Here is a 9,558-nt window from a genome sequence, read left to right as displayed (position 1 = left end):
CAGAGTTGATTGGAAAAAGAACATTAAAAGAAAAGGTGTTCAATGCATCCAGAAGCGGTTTTGCAAAAAGGACAAATAGAACCAATATTCATATGAATCTTCAATAGTCTATCAGTAGAGAGGTTTTGATGGAGAAGTTTTCAATAAAAGATTTGAATTTTGAGAATAATGAGAAGTTTCCATAATCTTACCAGCCATATCAACAATGTGTAGTGTCGGATCTTAAATCCCTTAGAAAGAGGAAATGCTCTTCTAGAAGTAACCTGCCCATATGGGGTGTTCCTTTCATTATCATCACTAGGATACCGAGCAACCTCAGTGGGTATTTCATTGCATATGCCGAAAAGTCCTAAGGTTGCAGGTTCTATTATCCATCTCATACAACTAGGATTGTGGAATCAATAACGCTAAATTTCTTGAGGATGATGTGATTAGTGGGAGCGATCATTTCAAGAACATAGTTTCCACACATGATCATATAGAATCTCAACCTTCCATATCAAATGATAGATTGGTTATAGTTCATAGTACTCCTCAAGTACAAACTAGTGCTGAACAACCAATCATTGAAATTCACAAGTTGTTTATGAATTACAACAAGCTCCTGAACGACTAGTTGAACCACAAGTTCCTCAGGGAACCATTGGTACAATATTAAGAATATCTAATAGAAATAAAAGATCAGTAATTCCTAATGATTATATTATATATCTGCAAGAATCTGACTATAATATTGAAGCAAAAAATGATCCTAAAACATTTTCACAAACCATGAGTTGCAAAGAGTCAAATTTGTAGCATGATGCTATGAAAGAAGAGATGGATTCCATGATAAGCAATAAAGTCTGGGATCTAATAGAGTTGCCTAATAAAGCAAAGACTATTAGTTGCAAATGGATCTTTAAATTTAAGAAAGATTCATTAGACAATATTAAGAGATACAAGGCAAGACTTGTTGCAAAGGGATTTACTCAAAAAGAGGGAATCGATTATATGGAGATGTTTTTTCCTATATCTAAGAAAGATTCTCTATGTATTATTTTGGTATTAGTTGTTCATTTTGACCTTGAGTTGTAACAAATGGATATGAAATTGATATTTCTTAATGGAGATCTAGAGGAAGAGGTTTATATGAAATAACCTAAAGGTTTCTCCTTTAGTGTTGGTGAACACTTGGTTTGTAAGCTTAGGAAGTCTATATACGACTTAAAACAAGCCTCCCGCCAATGGTATTTTAAATTATATGAAGTGATTTCTTCATTTGGATTTGTTAAAAAATTTATGGATCAATGCATATACCAAAAGGTTAATGGGAGTAAAATATGTTTCCTTGTTTTATACTTAGATGATATTTTGTTTGCAACCAATGATAAGGGTTTGCTGCATGAGGTGAAACAATTTCTTTCTAAAAATTTTAACATGAAGGATATGGGTGAAGCGTCTTATGTCATTGACATTAAGATCCATAGAGATAGACCTCGAGGCATTTTAGGTCCATCATAAGAAACCTATATCAATAAACTTTTAGAAAGATTTCGGATGAAGGATTGTTCACCAAGTGTTGCCTCCATTATGAAAGGTGATAGGTTCAATTTGAACCAATGCCCAAAGAACAACTTTGAAAAAGAATCAATGAAAAACATCCTATATACTTTTGTCGTAGGAAGCCTTATGTATGCTTAGGTCTGTACTAGACCTGATATTGCATTTATTATGGAGATGCTAGGTTGATATTGTTAGGATCGAGAGCACTAAGAGGGGGGGGGTGAATTAGTGCAGCGGTAATCTTACAGTAATTTAAAAATGAAAGCTGCGTTCGTCCGATAAAAAACTATTTCGATATAAAAGCAGAATCACAGTGCAGTTTGCGTCTAAGCGCAGTTTTGCGTCTAAGCGCAGTTTGCGTCCAAACTCAGTTTTACGTCCAAACACAGTTTTACGTCTAAACGCAGTTTTGCGTCTAAACGTAGTTTTACGTCTAAACGCAGTTTTACGTCTAAACGCAGTTTTACGTCTAAACGCAGTTTTGCGTCTAAACGCAGTTTTACGTCTAAACGTAATTTTACGTCTAAATGTAGTTTAGCGTCTAAAAGCAGTTTTGAACCTTGAAAAGCGTTTTACGTAGAAAGCAGTTTGCAGTTATAAATGGAATCCGTATGTAAGCGTAAACTGCAGTGTGAAGATCGTACGAAAACACGATTTACGTTTGAATGCAGATTCTGAAAGATCAGAGCTTAGAAACTCGTTCGTAAAGGCGCAGAGGGCAGTAGCAATGTAGGAGGTTTGCAGTAATGATAAAGTGCTCAAGGTAAAAGCAAACCAGAGATTTAGAGTGGTTCGGTCAGTCTTGACCTACTCCACTTTTGGCTTCCTCCTTCGACGAGGTCACCGACGTCAACTAGCTGCCTTCCTTCAATGGGCGAAGGCTAACTGCCCTTTTACAGTTTCTCTCCTTTTGACAGGCTCAGGAGACACCCTTTACAGATCCTTTCTCTCCTCTCTTTACAACTCACGACTTGAAGAACAGAATGAGGAGAACTTTAGGACTTTACACAAATTTGAGCTCTTAGAATCACTGAAAAGATCAAGAATTCGGTGTGGATCTGTTGTCAATTCAGTGTTGAATGGGTGGGGTATTTATAGGCCCCAACCCAATTCAAATTTGGAGCTCAAAACGATTAAATCCCGGAATTCTGGGATCAGGCGGTTGCACCTCTTGACTGGAGAGGTGGCACCGCCTGGCAGAGCTCGAAGACTGAGCTCAGGCGATTGCACCTCTCTGCCAGAGCTCGAAGACTGAGCTCGGTGGTTGCATCGCCTGGCAGAGCTCGAAGTCTGAGCTCGGTGGTTGCATCACCTGGCAGAGCTCGAAACTGAGCTCAGGCTGATGCACCTCTCTGCCAGAGGTGGTTGCACCTCTCTGCCAGAGGTGGTTGCACCTCTCTGCCAGAGCTCGAAGACTGAGCTCAGGCGATGCATCTCCTGTCCAAAGAGGTTGCACCTCTCTGCCAGAGCTCGAAGACCGAGCTCGGTGGTTGCACCTCTTGGCAGAGCTCGAAACTTGAGCTCTGGCGGTGCTACCTTTTGACAGAGGAGGTTGCACCGCCCAGTCTCGCTTGGAGACTGAGCCCTGGGCGGTAGCACCTCTTGGCTGGGGCGGTTGCACCGCCCAGTCCCGCTGGAAGACATGGCCTGGGCGGTTGCACCGCCTGGCTGGGGCGGTTGCACCGCCCAGTCCCGCAGCCCAGGCGGTTGCACCTCCTGGCCTAGGCGGTTGCACCTCCTGGCCTAGGCGGTTGCACCGCCTGGTGCAATCAGGGTCCGAATGGTTCGCTCCATTCGGCCCAATTTGAATCTTTTCAGGGGCCCAATTGCCCCAAGATTAAGCTAATGGGATCACCTCCCATTTTCAAGCTTAATCATCGTGCTAACTACGATTAACTCTAAGACAACTCCTGCAGCTTTGCTCCGATGCGTCAATCGCTTCTTCCGGCGAGTTTCCGGCGAACTTCCGTCGATCATCCGATAAACCCTCGGTGATCCTTCTGCGGACATCCGGCATACTCCTGGACTTTGGGACGATCCACTTGGCGAGTTCCGACGAGCTTCGCTTGGCAAGCTTCTGGACTTCTCGGATCTGTTCTCGCTGAACCTCCGACGACCGTCCGAACTTCCGTCGAACTCTCGAACTCCCAACGTGATCATGATCTTGACTCCGGCGCAACACCTGCTTGCTTGTCTTACTCTCATCGTAGTTAATCCTGCACAACAAAACAAAACTTCGATCGAGACAATTAATCCTAAGCAATTAACCAAGTTGTCCGACATGTCATTGGTCCCTCGACGCTTCGTCCGATTCTTCGGCGCATCGTCCTCTCGTGCAGCCTATTGCCCAATCGGCCAGTTGACTCCGCAACTCCGATATCCTTGGCACAATACCCGCTCTTCTTGGCCCGATGCCCGAGTTCACGGCCCGAAGCCTTCTGTCGATACGTCGACCGATCCACCGGCCCGACGTCCAATCTTCTGACATGTTCCTTCGGCACAACATGATTTTCCTGCTTTAATTGTCTCATCCTGATCGAAGCATCCTGCGTCACTCAAAACGCAGATTAAATCATAAACATATATCAAGTAGTTTCATCATCAAAATACGAGATTCAACAATCTCCCCCTTTTTGATGATGACAACCACTTGATGACGGAGTTAAACTTAACTCCCGGAGTTTAAACAAACTCCCCCTATCAATATGCCATATTGATAGAACCTTGAATTCAAACTGAATTCAAGTCATTGCAATATTCATCATGAATACTTGCAACATGTCAACATGAACGTATGCATAAACTTATGCATCACATGTCATGTCATCAACATACTTCTCCCCCTTTGTCATCAACAAAAAGGAGAAGTATCACAATCAAGTGTTTGTGTGTGATATTGGTTCAACTCTTTGCATGAAAATCATAATATCAAGTTTTATCATCATGCAATCTTGGAGCTAGAAGATTTAGCAAGTGTTATATAATGCTTAGAACATTCATGCTATCAAGTTTTAGATATTCAAGTTTTATAACATATAAGATAGCACTTTTGGTAATGTTCAAGATAGCAAGTTCTATATCATGCAAGCTAGCAAATTAGAGATGTTCAAGAAGGCAACTCTTGCTTCTTGAAAATTTTGCTCACTTTGCTTGATGCGCAAGTTAGCATTTTTGCCTCTTGAGATAGGCAAGATAGCACATTTGCTTCTTTTGAGATAGCAACTTTTTGCTTCTCTTTAGACCAACAAGCTAGCAATTTTTATGATATACAAGTTTCACAATATATAAGCTAGCAAAAATTTCGAAAGCAAATGCAAGATAAATTTCTTGTGTAAGCTCATAATTCTTGCTTCCTATTGCAATGTGCAAATTGCAAGTTTTGCTTCTTGAGATATTCAAGATAGTGATGTTCAAGAAGACAATTTTTCTTCTTGAAATAAGCAAGTTAGCAATCTTTGCTTCTTAAAATAGGTAAGCTAGCAATCAAGTTTATGCATCTTCTTGACTTGTACAAGCTAGCTATCTCCCCCTTTGTCATTGTAAAAAAAGAAAGAGAGAATACAGTTTTGTAGTTCTCTTTTCCTTTTACAATGATTTCAAAATCATGACAAATGATGAATAATCAAGTTATGAATGTCAAGATAATTTTTCATCATGAATATTTTATCATTGCATGCATCATTATCATAAATTGAAGTATTACATGCATGATATCATATCACCATTCATAATTACATTAATATTTCAATATAACAATTTCTTCTCAAAATGTGTAACTTGGCACTCATAGCATTTTAAATCATGATTTACATCATATGCAATACATCACATCATATTTAGAAAGCACAAGTATTGCATGCATAATTGTACATCATAAATGTTTCATATCATGATGGTATCAATTTTGTCAAATTATATCCTACCATGCATGATCAGAACTTCTCCCCATTTTATCATTGAAAACAAGAAGAAAGTAGGGGGAAGAGCATAAAAGTGTTAAATATTTCAATCATTTCAAGGCATTTACATCATAGATCAAGTCATGATTCGTGATTCATCATAAAGCAAGTTAGTTTTCAATCATCACATAAGGCATTCAAGGAATTTTTGAAACATAGGAGAATGATTAATTTAAGCATACAATGTTTCAATCCAATTTAAGTCATGAATATCAATGTTTTCATATTGTGAGTATCAATTCATGACTACCACAAGATATTATTTGTGACTTCAATTTTGCAAGATCAAGATTATGATTTAGATAAAACTTATTCAAATTAAATCATTAACTTGAAGTTCATAATCAAGTCATTAAAATTAATTTCGAGATTCATAAAATATCATGAAATCATTAATCTCGATCAAATGGGAAAAGCATTTTTTAAGAGATTCCTTTTCATCTAAGCATGCCTTAGTCTTTATATGCCAAATTAAGATAAGCATGAAAGTTCAAGACATAAGGCAAAGAAATCTTGTATTATGAAATATATGATATCAAGGCTCATGATTCATTCGAAAAGATATAGTACAAAGAGCAACTTGAAACATTCTTATCAAGATCACATTTTAAAATATTCTAAGTTTCAAGATATCAATATGACACTTCATTGAATTGCATTTCATTTGAAGAACTCATTTTTGATAAATGTAGGGAGCATAATGAACGATCTTGATTTATAAAGAGCTTCATGTTATCAAGATCATGATTTTAATAATTATTCTCTTTAGCAAAGAATCACAAAAGCACTTTATTTTTGCATAAGAAATCACATTGTGTTATGATTTATAAATTCTTTTTCTGCACACGAATCATAGGAGATATGAATGTGAAACAAATCTTTGCAAGCAAAAACACTATCATTCATATTTCAAGATGGAGTTTATAAGCATGAATCATTTCATCAAATCCATTTTAGAAAAATATTTTTCATAAGTGTATGAGAAAATCCGATTGTTAGAATACCAATTGTTAAGTGAATCCGAAAATGAAATTAACACTTTCATATATTCAAACATGATTTTTGCTATAGATCTTGAAATTAAGTCAAGAAGATCAAACAAGCTCATGATCATGGATAACTTAAAATCACATGCATAAAATTGTTAATAACCATTTCATATTACATCTTTATGCATTACTTTAAATCAAACGTGATTTCATTCAACAATGTTAATCAAACGTGATACACATTATTACTTCTTAACCATGATCAAAATCATTTTGTTTGTTTATCATAAAATATGCAATATTATTTTTGAAATTATCAGCATGATCATAATTTTTGTATTTTTATTTTTAAACATGTAATTTTCAAGAAAATTAGTTCTAAACTAAAAAGGAAAATATATCATGAAGGCATCAAGTAATTTCAAAATAAACCAAAGGCATTTTAATTACCTCAATGTCGTAAGCTAGTAAGGCGTAGTTTGCCGCCTCGCTTTTGTTGACTTTCTCGTCTTCAGATGAGCTCGATTCATCCCAATTTTTGTTCTTCTTCTTGCGTTTAAAGCAAGTAGTTCCATTCTTTTTGCTTTTTAATTTTCGTTTCATTTGTAGTTTAAGTTCACCATCACTTGAGCTTATGCTCGAGTGGTCTTCAAATGTTCTATGTCCCAAATCCTTCCTGTTCTTTGGAAGGTTGGTTTGTTCATCATTGTCCTCATCACTTGAGTCATCGCTCAAGTGGCATTCATTTGTCCAGAGTTCCAAATCCTTCCTGTTCTTTGGAAGGTGGTTCTCAAGTTCTTCACGTGCATTGCACGTCATTTCATATGTGATCAATGAACCAATTAGTTCTTCAAGTGGAAAATGGTTCAAGTTTTTTGATTCTTGAATAGCAGTTACTTTTGAATCCCAAGTTTTAGAAAGTGAGCGCAAAACTTTGTTAACGAGTTCAAAATCCGAAAAGCTTTTACCAAGTGATTTTAAACCATTGACGACATCCGTAAAACGGGTGTACATGTCAACAACGGTTTCGCTTGGTTTCATATGAAAAAGCTCGAAATCAAGCAGTAAAATATTAACTTTCGAGTCTTTGACTCTACTAGTTCCCTCGTGCGTGATTTCAAGAGTGCGCCAAATATCGAAAGTCGTTTTACACGTAGAAATCCGATTGAACTCATTTTTGTCCAATGCGCAAAATAAGGCATTCATAGCCTTTGCGTTTAAAGACAAATTCTTCTTCTCCAAAACCGACCATTCGTTCATCGGTTTGGAGGGAAATTGAAAACCGTTTTCAATGATATTCCATAAATCCAGATTTAGAGAAATTAAGAAAACTCTCATTCGAGTTTTCCAATAAGTGTAGTCCAATCCGTTAAAGAACGGTGGACGAAAGACCGAACAGCCCTCTTGAAAAGTCATTTCTCTCGGGTGTAAATCCGAAATGAGAAATACCCCGCTCTGATACCAATTGTTAGGATCGAGAGCACTAAGAGGGGGGGGGTGAATTAGTGCAGCGGTAATCTTACAGCAATTTAAAAATGAAAGCTGCGTTCGTCCGATAAAAAACTATTTCGATATAAAAGTAGAATCACAGTGCAGTTTGCGTCTAAGCGCAGTTTTGCGTCTAAGCGCAGTTTGCGTCTAAACACAGTTTGCGTCTAAGCACAGTTTGCGTCTAAGCGCAGTTTGCGTCCAAACTCAGTTTTACGTCCAAACGCAGTTTTACGTCTAAACGCAGTTTTACGTCTAAACGCAGTTTTGCGTCTAAACGCAGTTTTGCGTCTAAACGCAGTTTTACGTCTAAACGCAGTTTTAAGTCTAAACGTAGTTTTACGTCTAAACGCAGTTTTACGTCTAAACGCAGTTTTGCGTCTAAACGCAGTTTTACGTCTAAACGTAATTTTACGTCTAAATGTAGTTTAGCGTCTAAAAGCAGTTTTGAACCTTGAAAAGCGTTTTACGTAGAAAGCAGTTTGCAGTTATAAATGGAATCCGTATGTAAGCGTAAACTGCAGTGTGAAGATCGTACGAAAACACGATTTACGTTTGAATGCAGATTCTGAAAGATCAGAGCTTAGAAACTCGTTCGTAAAGGCGCAGAGGGCAGTAGCAATGTAGGAGGTTTGCAGTAATGATAAAGTGCTCAAGGTAAAAGCAAACCAGAGATTTAGAGTGGTTCGGTCAGTCTTGACCTACTCCACTTTTGGCTTCCTCCTTCGACGAGGTCACCGACGTCAACTAGCTGCCTTCCTTCAATGGGCGAAGGCTAACTGCCCTTTTACAGTTTCTCTCCTTTTGACAGGCTCAGGAGACAACCTTTACAGATCCTTTCTCTCCTCTCTTTACAACTCACGACTTGAAGAACAGAAGGAGGAGAACTTTAGGACTTTACACAAATTTGAGCTCTTAGAATCACTGAAAAGATCAAGAATTCGGTGTGGATCTGTTGTCAATTCAGTGTTGAATGGGTGGGGTATTTATAGGCCCCAACCCAATTCAAATTTGGAGCTCAAAACGATCAAATCCCGGAATTCCGGGATCAGGCGGTTGCACCTCTTGACTGGAGAGGTGGCACCGCCTGGCAAAGCTCGAAGACTGAGCTCAGGCGATTGCACCTCTCTGCCAGAGCTCGAAGACTGAGCTCGGTGGTTGCATCGCCTGGCAGAGCTCGAAGTCTGAGCTCGGTGGTTGCATCACCTGGCAGAGCTCGAAACTGAGCTCAGGCTGATGCACCTCTCTGCCAGAGGTGGTTGCACCTCTCTGCCAGAGCTCGAAGACTGAGCTCAGGCGATGCATCTCCTGTCCAAAGAGGTTGCACCTCTCTGCCAGAGCTCGAAGACCGAGCTCGGTGGTTGCACCTCTTGGCAGAGCTCGAAACTTGAGCTCTGGCGGTGCTACCTTTTGACAGAGGAGGTTGCACCGCCCAGTCTCGCTTGGAGACTGAGCCCTGGGCGGTAGCACCTCTTGGCTGGGGCGGTTGCACCGCCCAGTCCCGCTGGAAGACATGGCCTGGGCAGTTGCACCGCCCAGTCCCGCAGCCCAGGCGGTTGCACCTCCTGGCCTAGGCG

The sequence above is a fragment of the Musa acuminata genome, chromosome BXJ2-9 (genome assembly GCF_036884655.1).
Source record: "Musa acuminata AAA Group cultivar baxijiao chromosome BXJ2-9, Cavendish_Baxijiao_AAA, whole genome shotgun sequence".
NCBI classification, from domain to species: Eukaryota; Viridiplantae; Streptophyta; class Magnoliopsida; order Zingiberales; family Musaceae; genus Musa; species Musa acuminata.
This window is presented reverse-complemented; position numbering follows the sequence as displayed.